The sequence below is a fragment of the Oryctolagus cuniculus genome, chromosome 5 (assembly GCF_964237555.1).
Source record: "Oryctolagus cuniculus chromosome 5, mOryCun1.1, whole genome shotgun sequence".
NCBI lineage: Eukaryota > Metazoa > Chordata > Mammalia > Lagomorpha > Leporidae > Oryctolagus > Oryctolagus cuniculus.
In genome coordinates this window covers 18,450,778-18,463,577 of record NC_091436.1, presented here as the reverse complement: position 1 = coordinate 18,463,577, position 12,800 = coordinate 18,450,778, and positions in this window count along the sequence as shown.

Genomic DNA, 12,800 nt, shown 5'->3' with positions numbered 1-12,800 from the left:
GCCGCGGACGCCACCGCCCCCTTCCGGGCAGCTGCTTCCGGCCTGCCGGCCCCGCCCCGCCCCCGCCCCGCCCCCGCCCCCGGCCCCGCCCCCGACGTGCGGTCCTCTTGGGTCCTGCCTCTTTGCCCGGCTGTTTTTGAAAGTGCTAGTCGGCCAGTGGCGACTTCCCGGGAAGCCTGTTGCTCAGAAGGAAGTCTTCGTAGGGTCGGTGCCCCTTTTCCGCCGCCCAGAGGGATCCACCTTTCGCGTCCACCTGAGGGAAAATGTCACACCTTGAGCTCCAGGGAGGCTGTTTAGCAGGGACTGTGCCTATTACAGGGTCGCGCCTGAGCGAGTGCTGACAAGCGCGCCACACACTGATGAATTTGGGAGTGGGCCCATGCCCCAAAGAACTCTAAACCCCGAGGCTCAAAGCAACAGGGTTTATAAAGGCAAAAACCCAAGGAAGGGAGGGGAATACATGGCTCAAGCTAACCCAAAGCCTATGCAAAACTAATAATTCATTATAATTGAACAATACCAGTTACAATCTTTTTTTTTTTTTGGGGGGGCAGGCAGAGTGGATAGTGAGAGAGAGAGAGAGAGAGAGAGAGAGAGAGACAGGTCTTCCTTTGCCATTGGTTCACCCTCCAATGGCCGCCGCGGCTGGTGCGCTGCGGCCAGCACATCGCACTGATCCGAAGGCAGGAGCCAGGTGCTTCTCCTGGTCTCCCATGGGGTGCAGGGCCCAGCACTTGGGCCATCCTCCACTGCACTCCCTGGCCACAGCAGAGAGCTGGCCTGGAAGAGGGGCAACCGAGACAGAATCCGGCGTCCTGACCCGGACTGGAACCTGGTGTGCCGGTGCCACTAGGCAGAGGATTAGCCTATTGAGCCATGGCGCCGGCCTCTACTTAATGTAACTTTACACATGGTCATAACATCCGATAACTTCCAATAACTTCTTATCTGACTACAAACCAGAGGTTTTCTTTTTCTTTTTTTTTTTTTTTAAGATTGGTTGATTTATTTGAAAGGCAGGCACAGAGAGGCAGAGGCAGAGAGAGAGAGAGGTCTTCTATTCACTGGTTCACTCCTCAGCTGCCTCTTCTGGGCCTCCCACATGGACACAGGGGCCCAAGAAGTTGGGCCATCTTCCACTGCTTTCCCAGGGCATAGCAGAGAGCTGGATCGGAAAAGGAGCAGCAGGAATAGAGCAGGTGCCCATATGGGATGCCAGCACTGCAGGCAGTGGCTTTACCCACTACGCCACAGCACCGGCCCCCAAACCAGAGTTTTTACAGTGGTTTACAAGGCTTCCCCTGAGCCTCTCCTCCCCGACCTTCCCTTGAAGCCACATCCATGTCGAACTTCTGCCTTTTCCCTTGCTCTCCCTCTAGTTAAGCCTCTTCCAGTTATTGGTTCTTCACCTCCATAAGATGCTTTGCCCGGGTGTCATCCTCTCCGTGAGGACTTCCCTGGCCACCGTAATTTAAATTAGCCCCACACGTGTGCAGTTCTAGCTTTCTCCACACAGCTTTTTCTCCACAGTAATTTCATTTAACATGCTAATTAAAATTTATTTACATATGTATTTATTGTCGCTAGGATGTATACTCTGGAAGGACAGTTAATTGTATTTGCTGCTGTATCCCTAGTGCCTGTGACAGCCTTGCACATAGGTGAATATGTATTGACTGAATTAGTATTGGTAATTGGGGGCTGGCACTGTGGCGTAAGGGGTAAAGCAGTTTGAATCCTGGCTACTCCACCTCTGATCCAGTTCTCTGCTATGGTCTGGGAAATCTATGGAAGATGGCCCAAGTCCTTGGGCCCCTGTGTCCACATGGGAGACCCAGAAGAAGCTCCTGGCTCCTGGCTTCAGATCAGCCCAGCTCTGACCATTGCAGCCATTTGGGGATTGAAGCAGTGGATGGAAGATCTCTCTCGTTCTCTCTGCTTCTGCTTCTCTTTTAAAAATCTAATGGCAATTGAAGAAATGCAAATGAAAACAACAAATTAACCTACCACAGTTCCTGGATGCTGGTAGAAGATGTAAGAATCACAGATCAGAGACGCAGGATAATTTTTTATTCACAGCATGGCTAGCTTCATGAGTATCAGAATATTTGCACCAGTTCCATTTCCCTAAGTTCCATGGAAGGTCCATGGAGGGTCCAGATGATATCTACACAGTCAGCTACACTGCTCCACTCCCAATCCAGCACCCTGCTAATGCACCTGGGAAGGCAGTGGAAAATGGCCCAAGTAGCTGGGCCCCTCCCTGCTACCCATGTGAGAGACCAGGATGGAGTTCTTGCCTGCTACCTTCAAACTGGCCTAGCCGTGGCTGTTGTGGCCATTTGGAGAGTGAACCAATGGATAGAAGATTTTCTCTCTCTGTCTCTCCCTCTCTCTCCTTTCTCTCTCACTCTTCCTTTCAAATAAATAAATCTTTAAAAAGGAAATGAAACACTGATTTTTCCTTTCTATTTATTTATTTGAGGAGAGAGAAACAGAGACAGACAGATCTTCCATCTACTGCTTCACAGCCCAGATAGCTGCAGCTGGGCCAGGCTGAAGCCAGGAGCTGGGAGCTTAATCCAGGTCTCCCATGTAGGTGGCTGGGACCCACCCTGCCGCCCCCAGGTCTGCATCTGCCTAAGCTAAAATCAGAAGCCGAAGCTGGGAAACGGACTCTGGCACTCTGAGTGGGGACACCAGTGTCTTAGCCACTAGGCTAAACCACTGCCTCTAATTTAATATTTTCCCATTGTGATCTTGAACTATAAGAATAGGGATGGTATGAAAGAGTAATATTTTATAACATTCTGTATACCTTTAAAAGAAGTATAGATTCAAGAAAAAAAGAGGATTTGGAAAAACCGAATACTTTCTAAAGAATAATTTGATCTATTAAAGTGACATGATGAATGTGAAAAATAATTTCACATATGGAGTAATTCTTTAACAAAGATGTGTGTTATTGCCAGATTCTTTTGGAGAATTCAGACCCATGAATGGATATCTTAAACCCAAGACAGAATACTTTATACATTATTCAGTGTATAATTTACAGAATCTCTAAATTAGGCTATATTCAGTTATTTCACTAAATATAAAATGTTCTACTTCCATAAGAAAAATATTTTGTGATAATTTTACAGTTTATGCTTATTTCTATCTTCCTACAATTTTAATTTCTTTTTTTAAAAAATATTTATTTATTTATTTGAAAGAGTTACACAGAGAGAGAGAAGGAGAGGCAGGGAGAAAGAGAGAAAAGTCTTCCATCCACTGGTTCACTCTCTAGTTAGCCGCAATGGCCAGAGCTTGCTGATCCAAAGCCAGGAGCCAGGAGCTTCCCCCGGTTCTCCCATGTGGGTGCAGGGGCCCAAGTGGAGCAGCCGGGTCTCCAACTGGCGCCCATATGGGATGCCAGCACTGCAGGCGGTGGCTTTACCTGCTATGCCACAGTGCCAGCCCCACACTTTGAATTTCTAATGATATAAGTATTTACGTAGATTTAAGTGGTTTGTATGAATACAGCAGTTACATAGGTAAAATGAAGTGTTTTGTCCTTCACAATTGTACTACATGTAAATACTAAAGTAGATTAGTATAGACAGCAGGATTAGCAAATATTTATTGTTTTCCAGATGTCAGCATCACCAGCTATCATGACTAATTTATCATATATTGACATGTTCAGATGATTATAGCCTTGGTGAAATCATACAAAGTATAGTCCTGATATTGCATTAAATGAGCTCTCTTTTACCTAACTGTATATACAACAGAAACGTGTTTGTGCTCCTATGTTAACATATGGTGCAGAGGTATTAACATGTTGACACGTGCAGTATCATGGCCTTTATTTACCTCATGCCCTTCTTCCTGCCTTCTCCTCTTGCACCTTGAGGAATCCCAGTTTGGTGCACTAGGATTCGCCCTTGCACTGCTGTCATCGCTTTGGGACAGTGGCAGGTGTAGAGGCTTAAGAAAATATTTTGGTTGGCTGGAAAGCAAAATATTCTGCCCTTTCTGGAAAAAAAAATTTCTTCTTAAGGAAACTTTAATTTTTATTATTTTACTTTATGATTTACTTGAAAAGAAGAGATACAGAAATAAAGAGAGATCTCCCACTCATTGATTCATGCCTCAATGTGTATAACAGTGAAGGCTGGGCCAGGCCTAAGCCAGGAGCCCAGAATACGATTCAAGTCTCCCACATGGGTGCCAGGGATCCAAATATACTTGAACCATCACCTGCTACCTTCCAGGGTGTGCATTAGCAGGAAGCCGGAATTGAGAGTGCAGCTGGCACTTGGACCTAACACTTTGACATGGAATGCAGACCCCCCACGTTGTGGCTTAACTGCAGTGCCAAACAATGGCTGCAAGAAATAATATTGGCCTGTGTCTTCATCTGTCTGTTCTTGTCAAATATGTTAACTGTCCTTTCTTTGTTGTGATTATTCTGTCTTTTACCTTTTCAGTACATACTGGTATTGTGCTTTAAAATATGGATATATTATAATTATTCTGGTATTGACGCCAACAGATCAGGAGACGCTTCCCACTGAAAAAGTAGTTTGTTACAGTTTCTGGGAGGAGAGGGCACCACACACATGCGCACACACACACACACACACATACACGGTCACTTGAAGAAGCATGGAGGTTAGTGAGGAGGCAGAGGCAGCGAGGTGAGACCATGAGCAGGTGCCATTGTTGTGGTTTCCAAGGGAAAGCAAATTTAGGCAGAGTAAGGCAGTTCAGGACTGGCTGGCTGGCTAGCATAATTCCAGCAGGCTCTGGGATATTGGAACAGTCTCCAGTTGTCTGGTACCTGGCCCTGGTGTGATCAGGGAAGAGGGATACTGGTCCCTGGAACAGAGTCCGGTAACGGAGGTGGTTCAGAACAGGGACCCTGCGTCAGTGCAGTTGTGTAGGAAAGTGCACCCCCAGGGAATTAGCTAGCTGTGGGGGTGCAGTCTCACCATGGTCAGCATAGCATCAAAAACTCAGAAAATGGAAGGAAGGGATGGGTGTTTGGAGCAGCAGTTAAGCCACTGCTTAGGACACCTGCACCCCCTATGGGAGTCCTTGGGTTCAAGGCCTAGCTCTGTGCCTGCTTCCAGCTTCCTGCTACTGCAGACCCTAAGAGGCAGTAGGTGATAGCCCAAGGAATTGGGGCCCTGTCACTCATGTGGGAAACCTGTATTGAATTCCCAGTTTTTGGTTTTGGGCTGGCCCGGCCCTTGCTGTTCAAGTGTTAAGGGAGTGAATCAGCAGATATCGCCTTTTTTTTTCAGATAACATAAATACATTTTTTTAGAATTACAGAAAATTGGCGCCAGCATTATGTAGTGGGTTAAACTGTTGCCTGCAATACTGGCATCCCATATGGGTGTTGGTTCAAGATTCAGCTGCCCATTTCTGAATCAGATGAAGAGTACCCCTCTAATGATTAGACAAGATGAGGCACAAAATAGAAATCAAGATTTTATTACTTAAGAGTCCTGATGGTACATGCAGGCCTGGAGGAGAAACACACACACACACACACACACACACACCTGAAAATCGGGGATTCTGTGGAGGCAGACAGGGAGGTAAACGTGCTCCTTTATCGGGTCAGGACATTACCCAGTCTTCCTGTGGGGAATTTTAATTGCTGGTTTTATAGCATGAGTCCCAGGAGGTCACTTGTGACATACAGGCAAAGGTTTCCCACCCTTTCTTATTTCTCAGCTTCTTCCAACCCAGCTAATTCATTGAATTAGGAATTCAATGAATGGAACATTTTATAATCATCTCTATAAACATATAAAATAAATTATGACATTTTAAATGTTTCTTCCAATTTTTTTTCTTTTATTTTTATTTGACAGAGTTATAGACAGTGAGAGAGACGGAGAAAGATCTTCCTTCCGTTGGTTCACTCCCCAAATGGCCGCTATGGCCGGCGCTGCGCTGATCCGAAGCCAGGAGCCAGGTGCTTCTTCCTGGTCTCCCATGCAGGTGCAGGAGCCCAAACACCTGGGCTATCCTCCACTGCCTTCCTGGGCTACAGCAGAGAGCTGGACCGGAAGAGGAGCAGCCGGGACTAGAACCGGCACCCATATGGGATGCTGGCGCCGCAAGCAGAGGATTAACCAAGTGAGTCAACGCCGGCCCCTTTTTCCAATTTTTAAATTTTATTTGGAAGGCAGAGAGAGAGAAAGAGGGATAGACGGAGAGACAAGACAGAGATTTCCCATCCATCTGCTGGTTCACTTCCCAATTGCCTGCAACAGCTGGAACTGGCCAGGCTGCTCAATCCAGATCTCCCATGTTGATGACAGGGACAAAACTATTTGAGCCATCATGGATGCTTCCAAGGATTTCTATTAGCAGGAAGCTGGAAGGGGAGTCAAGCCAGGACTCAAACATAGGCACTACAATGTGTGAGATGGGTGGCCTAGTGGGCATCTTAACCATTGCACCATATATCTGCCCCTGCCTTTATTTATTATGAGCCAGCATAGCATGTTGGTTTATAATGCAAAGGTTAAAAATTGTGATCCTATCACTTACTATCTTGTAATTCAGGGCAAAGCCCCTAATCTCTGCAAGTGTCTGTTTTGTATATAGAGAATGGGATGATTAGGGCAGGCACTTGCTACAGTAGTTAAGGTACCGCTAGGGACACCTACATCCTATATCAGAGTGCCTGGGTCCACATCCTGGATCTGCTTCTGATTCCAGCTTTCAGCTATTATGGACCCCAGGAGACAGCACGTGATTGCCCAAGTGCTTGGGGACTGCCACACATGTGGGAGACCTGGATTGAATTCCTGGCTCCTGCCTCCTGCCTCCTGCCTCCTGCCTCCTGCCTCCTGCCTCCTGCCTCCTGGCTTTGGCCTGCCTCGTCCTTGCTATTGTGGACATTTGGGGAGTGAATAACAGATGGAAAATCTCTCTCTCTCTCCTCTATGCCTGCAAATAAAAATAAGTAAATATTTTTAATGAGAGGATAAATTGTAATCATGTCATTAGGTATTTTTGAAATGTAAGTAATAAAGCATTTAAAATAATAAATTCTGTTACAATGATTTTTTTTTTTTTGACAGGCAGAGTGGACAGTGAGAGAGAGAGACAGAGAGAAAGGTTTCCTTTGCCATTGGTTCACCCTCCAATGGCCGCCACGGCCGGAGCACCGTGCTGATCCGATGGCAGGAGCCAGGTACTTCTCCTGGTCTCCCATGGGGTGCAGGGCCCAAGGACTTGGGCCATCCTCCACTGCACTCCCAGGCCATAGCAGAGAGCTGGCTTGGAAGAGGGGCAACCGGGACAGAATCCGGTGTCCCAACCGGGACTAGAACCCGGTGTGCCAGTGCCGCAAGGCGGAGGATTAGCCTAGTGAGCCGTGGCGCTGGCCTCTACAATGATTTTTTAAAATATTTATTTATTTGAAAGGGTTACAGAAAGAGAGGGAGAGATAAAGATCTTCCATCTGCTGACTCACTCCCCAGATAGCCCTATGGCTGGGCCTGTACCAGGCCAGAGCCAGGAGCCAGGAGCTTCTTCCAGGTCTCCTGCATGGGTGGCAGGGGCCCAAGCATTTGGGCCACCTTCCGCTGCTTTTCCCAGGCCATCAGCAGAGAACTGGGTCAGAAATGGAGCAGCCCAGACATAAATCAGCACCCATCAGGGATACAGGCATTGCAGGCAGCGGCTTTACCCACTATGCCACAATGCTAGCGCCTGCAATGATATTTCTTTTTTTTTTTAATTATTTATTTGAAAGTCATATTACACAGAGAGGAGAGGCAGAGAGAGAGAGAGAGAGAGAGAGAGAGAGGTCTTCCCATCCGATGGTTCACTCCCCAATGGCCACAATGGCTGGAGCTGTGCCAATCCAAAGCCAGGAGCCAAGAGCGTCTTCCGGGTCTCCCACATGGGTGCAGGGAGCCAAGGTCTTTGGTCATCTTCTACTGCTTTCCCAGGCCATAGCAGAGAGCTGGATCAGAAGTGGAGCAGCTGGGTCTCGAACTGGCACCCATTTGAGATACTGGCGCTTCAGGCCAGGGCATTAACCTGCTGTGCCACAGCGCCGGCCCCCAATGATATTTCTATGAGTTTGTTGTTCGTAGGTGAAGCATCACCAATCATGCTGAGTCTAATAAAATTCATTTCTAAATACACTTGCAAGAAGATAAAATTATTTTTAAATATCTTATAAAAGGGGCCGGGGCTGTGGCGTAATGAGTAAAGCTGCCGCCTGCAGTGCTGGCATCCCATATGGGCGCTGGTTCGGGTCCCAGCTGCTCCACCTCCAATCCAGCTCTCTGCTATAGCCTGGGAAAGCAGTGGAAGATGGCTCAAGTCCTTGGGACTCTGCACCCATGAGAGAGACCTGGAAGAAGCTCCTGGCTCCCGGCTTTGGATCAGCACAGCTCCGGCCATTGCAGCCAACTGGAGAGTGATCCAGTGGATGGAAGACCTTTCTCTCTCTCTCTCTGCCTCTCCTCCTCTCTCTTTGTGTAACTGTGACTTTCATGTAAAATAAATAAATCTTTAAAGAATATAAAAAAGAATATCTTATAAAAGATAGTGTAACTTTTGTGAATTATCTTGGAGATGTAAAAAAGGACATCTTAGGTCCTTGTGCTCCCTCCTGTCATGTTCTGGGGGTCTTTAGAAAGTTAAAAATTATGTAGATGATTAACTCTGGAAAATATAGGAGTAGTAACACAAGTAAAAAGATGCATTCCAGAAGCTGGAAACTTATAGAGCATGGCCTATATTTCCCTGTGGTGTCAAGCCTACTTTGAACTGCAGAAAAGGTGAAATCCAGATTTTGATTATGGGAATGAGGAAGATAACAATGAAATTGGTTGCTGAAGAAGGAAATAAGTCAGGATTTGGATCAAAGTATATTATTGGTTAAGAGTGTAGAGGGGCCAGCGCCGTGGCTCAATAGGCTAATCCTCCACCTTGCGGCGCCAGCACACCGGGTTCTAGTCCCAGTCAGGGCACCAGATTCTGTCCCGGTTGCCCCTCTTCCAGGCCAGCTCTCTGCTGTGGCCAGGGAGCGCAGTGGAGGATGGCCCAAGTACTTGGGCCCTGCACCCCATGGGAGACCAGGAGAAGCACCTGGCTCCTGCCTTCGGATCAGCGCAATGCGCCGGCCACAGCACGCCGGGTACAGGGCCATTGGAGGGTGAACCAATGGCAAAAAGGAAGACCTTTCTCTCTGTCTCTCTCTCTCTCTCTCTCTCACTGTCCACTCTGCCTGTCAAAAAAAAAAAAAAGAGTATAGAGACATTTTTATACATCTTACATATTTTATTTTCTATAGTATTAAGAATTTTCAAAGAACATCTGCTTTATGAAAGATTATTGTGGCTGGCGCCGCGGCTCACTAGGCTAATCCTCCGCCTAGCGGCGCCGGCACACCGGGTTCTAGTCCCGGTCGGGGCGCCGGATTCTGTCCCGGTTGCCCCTCTTCCAGGCCAGCCCTCTGCTGTGGCCAGGGAGTGCAGTGGAGGATGGCCCAGGTGCTTGGGCCCTGCACCCCATGGGAGACCAGGAAAAGCACCTGACTCCTGGCTCCTGCCATCGGATCAGCGCGGTGCGCCGGCCGCAGCGCGCCGGCCGCGGCGGCCATTGGAGGGTGAACCAACGGCAAAGGAAGACCTTTCTCTCTGTCTCTCTCTCTCACTGTCCACTCTGCCTGTCAAAAAAATAAAAAATAAAAAAAAAAGAAAGATTATTGTAAGAGGAGAAAATATCTAATGAACACATAATGTTATGTGCCATGTTATTTGCTATGTTAGGCAATGGAACTCATCTGGTTGAGTTTTATGATCAAAGAAATCAAGTTGACATGAGCTAACTCGAAAGAACATCAAAAGACATGCTGTATTGACATTGTTGGCTCTTTTTTGGTCATATGAGCAACTCCCAAGTTATTTCTGTTTTACAGATTAATGTGAACTCAGATGTACCAAGCTAAGTCTTCTAATGGATAACAAGTGGGTGGAACCTGCAACAAAGTTTGTTTGAAGTTTTTTATAACTCATCTTAGTTATGGTATGGTGGTTTTTGGAAATTATGGGACAATTTTTTTTTTTTTACAGGCAGAGTGGACAGTGAGAGAGAGAGACAGAGAGGAAGGTCCTCCTTTTCCGTTGGTTCACCCCCCAATGGCCGCTGCGGCCGGCGCACTGGCTGATCTGATGGCAGGAGCCAGGTGCCTCTCCCGGTCTCCCATGTGGGTGCAGGGCCCAAGGACCTGGGCCATCCTCCACTGCCTTCCCGGGCCACAGCAGAGAGCTGGACTGGAAGAGGAGCAACCAGGACAGAATCCGGCGCCAATTATGGGACAATTTAACATAAAATTCCATAGTGTTTACATTACATATAGCCAAAACCGTGGCTTAGAGAGAACCATGTCATACAAAATAGTAAAGTTGTCATTATCTAATAATACTACCATCTACTCAACCATTATTTGTCCTGCAGACCTGTACTGAGGGCCTATCCCAGTAGGCTATGTTCTTTTAGGCTTAGCTACTCCCTTCCTGGAGTTGAGGAGAGAGTGAATGAATGGATGATAAGACTATTGAAAGGGCTGGGTGGGAAATACAGACTTTTATTCTGTCTGGATGGATATGTCTCCAAGTTATTCTCAATCAATATGCAATTCTGTTATGCCTGGATTTCTTGGTGCTCTTTGCTCTAGATGGTTTCATAAAATTAAAAACAAACAACAGCAACAAAAAGAAAGAAGAAACATCTAATCCCTTCATTTAACAGGGAACTAATTAGAAACCTAAGTGGGGTCAGCATTGTGGTGCAGTGGGTAAAGCCGCTGCCTGTGACACCAGTATCCCATATGGGTGTTGGTTCAAGTCCTGGCTGCTCCATTTATGGTCCAGCTCCCTGATACTGTGCCTAGGAAAGCAGCAGAGGGTGATCCAAATGCTTAGGCCCCTGTACCCAGGTAGGAGACCTGGAAGAAGCTTCTGGCTCCTGGCTTTGGCCTGACCCAGCCCTGGCTATTGCAGTCAACTGGGGAGTGAACCAGCAATGGAAGACCCCTCTCTCTGTCTCTCCCTCTCTCTATAACTATGCCTCTCAAGTAAATAAATAAATCATAAAAAAAGAAAGAAAACCTAAATGGATGGCTTCTGGTTCAAAGCACTGTCTGCACACCCTTCAGGGATGGGCTGAACATTAAACATTAATGCCTCTTTGATCCTCAACCATGACTGCACAATAAATCACAGCAGGAACTTTAAAACTGTTGATGCCCCAGAAGCAGCCCAAACTAATTAAATCAGAAGAAATCTGGTGTCCTAGAAAGATTCCAGTGCTGTTTTTATTTTGATTAAGATTTTATTTATTTATTTGAGAGGTAGAATTACAGACAGGGAAAGGCAGAGATGAGAGAAAGGTCTTCTATCCACTGGTTCACTCCCCAAATGGCCGCAATGGCCAGAGCTGGGCTGATCTGAAGCCAGGAGCCAGGAGCTTCTTCCGGTTCTCCTGCACAGGTGCAGGGACCCAAGTGCTTAGGCCACCTTCTACTGCTTTCCCAGGCCATGGCAGAGAGCTTGATCGGACGAGGAGCAGCCAGGACATGAACCAGCGCACACATGGGATGCTGACATCACAAGTGGAGGCTTAGCCTACTGTGCCACAGCACAAGCCCTATCCCCCCATTTAAGATTTTATTTATTTACTTGAGTGGTAGAGTTACAGACAGTGAGCAGGAAAGACAGAAAGAAAGAAACTCCAGTGCTTTTTAAAGCTACTGATTTAGGAAAAAAAATTTTCCAAGTATCTTTAGTTTTTAATGTGTAATAGTATTGTGAAATATTACTATTGTCTTCATTTTACATATACATATACATGTGCATATATAATTGATAAGTATTTGGCAGGCCAAAGTACACAGGACAAACAAAATTAAGTATCAGCAATTTATTGGCAAAGTTTTATATCACAGAGGAAAGGAAGTGCCTCAAGAAGCAACAGCCCTGGGACCGGTGCTGTGGCGCAGTCGGTTAATGCCCTGGCCTGAAGCGCCCGCATTCCATATGGGCGCCAGTTCTAGTCCCAGCTGCTCCACTTATCCAGCTCTCTGCTATGGCCTGGGAAAGCAGTAGAAGATGGCCCAAGTCCTTGGACCCCTGCACCTGTGTGGGAGATCCGGAAGAAGCTCCTGGCTCCTGGCTTCGGATCAGCGCAGCTCCGGCCATTGCGGCCAATTGGGAAGTGAACCAGCAGATGGAAGACCTCTCTCTGCCTCTCCTCTCTCTCTGTGTAATTCTGACTTTCAAATAAATACATAAATCTTAAAAAAAAAAAAAAGCAACAGCCCCAAGAGGGCTTGGAGGATGTGTTTATATATTCTGATTTATGGTTGCATAAGCTCAAGCTAACAATGGTGTCTTGCACGTCTTGCAGTGTCTTGCAGTACATGCGTCAGCCAGGGAGGAAACTCTGCACCAACCAAAGTGGTGATCTCAGGGTTGGGGTACAGGTAAAGCAAGATGTTTTGTTCTGAGGAAGTCTCCAAAGGCAGCCAGGTTTGAGGAGCTCCTATAAAGAGTTCTCAAAAGGACCTTAGTTGACTGTATGTAGCATTTTGAATTGAAGAGGTCCTTTCTTCCCTAACATCACTTCCTCTTCTCTCTGGTGAGTGTTCTTATGGATGGCGTGATCATCAGTCTTCTGTAAATACTTCCCGCTGAGTGAGGTCTTCAAGCTTTCGTCAGTAGAGGGGAGGAAAGTTGGGAGGGATTGGTTGATAGTAGATACCT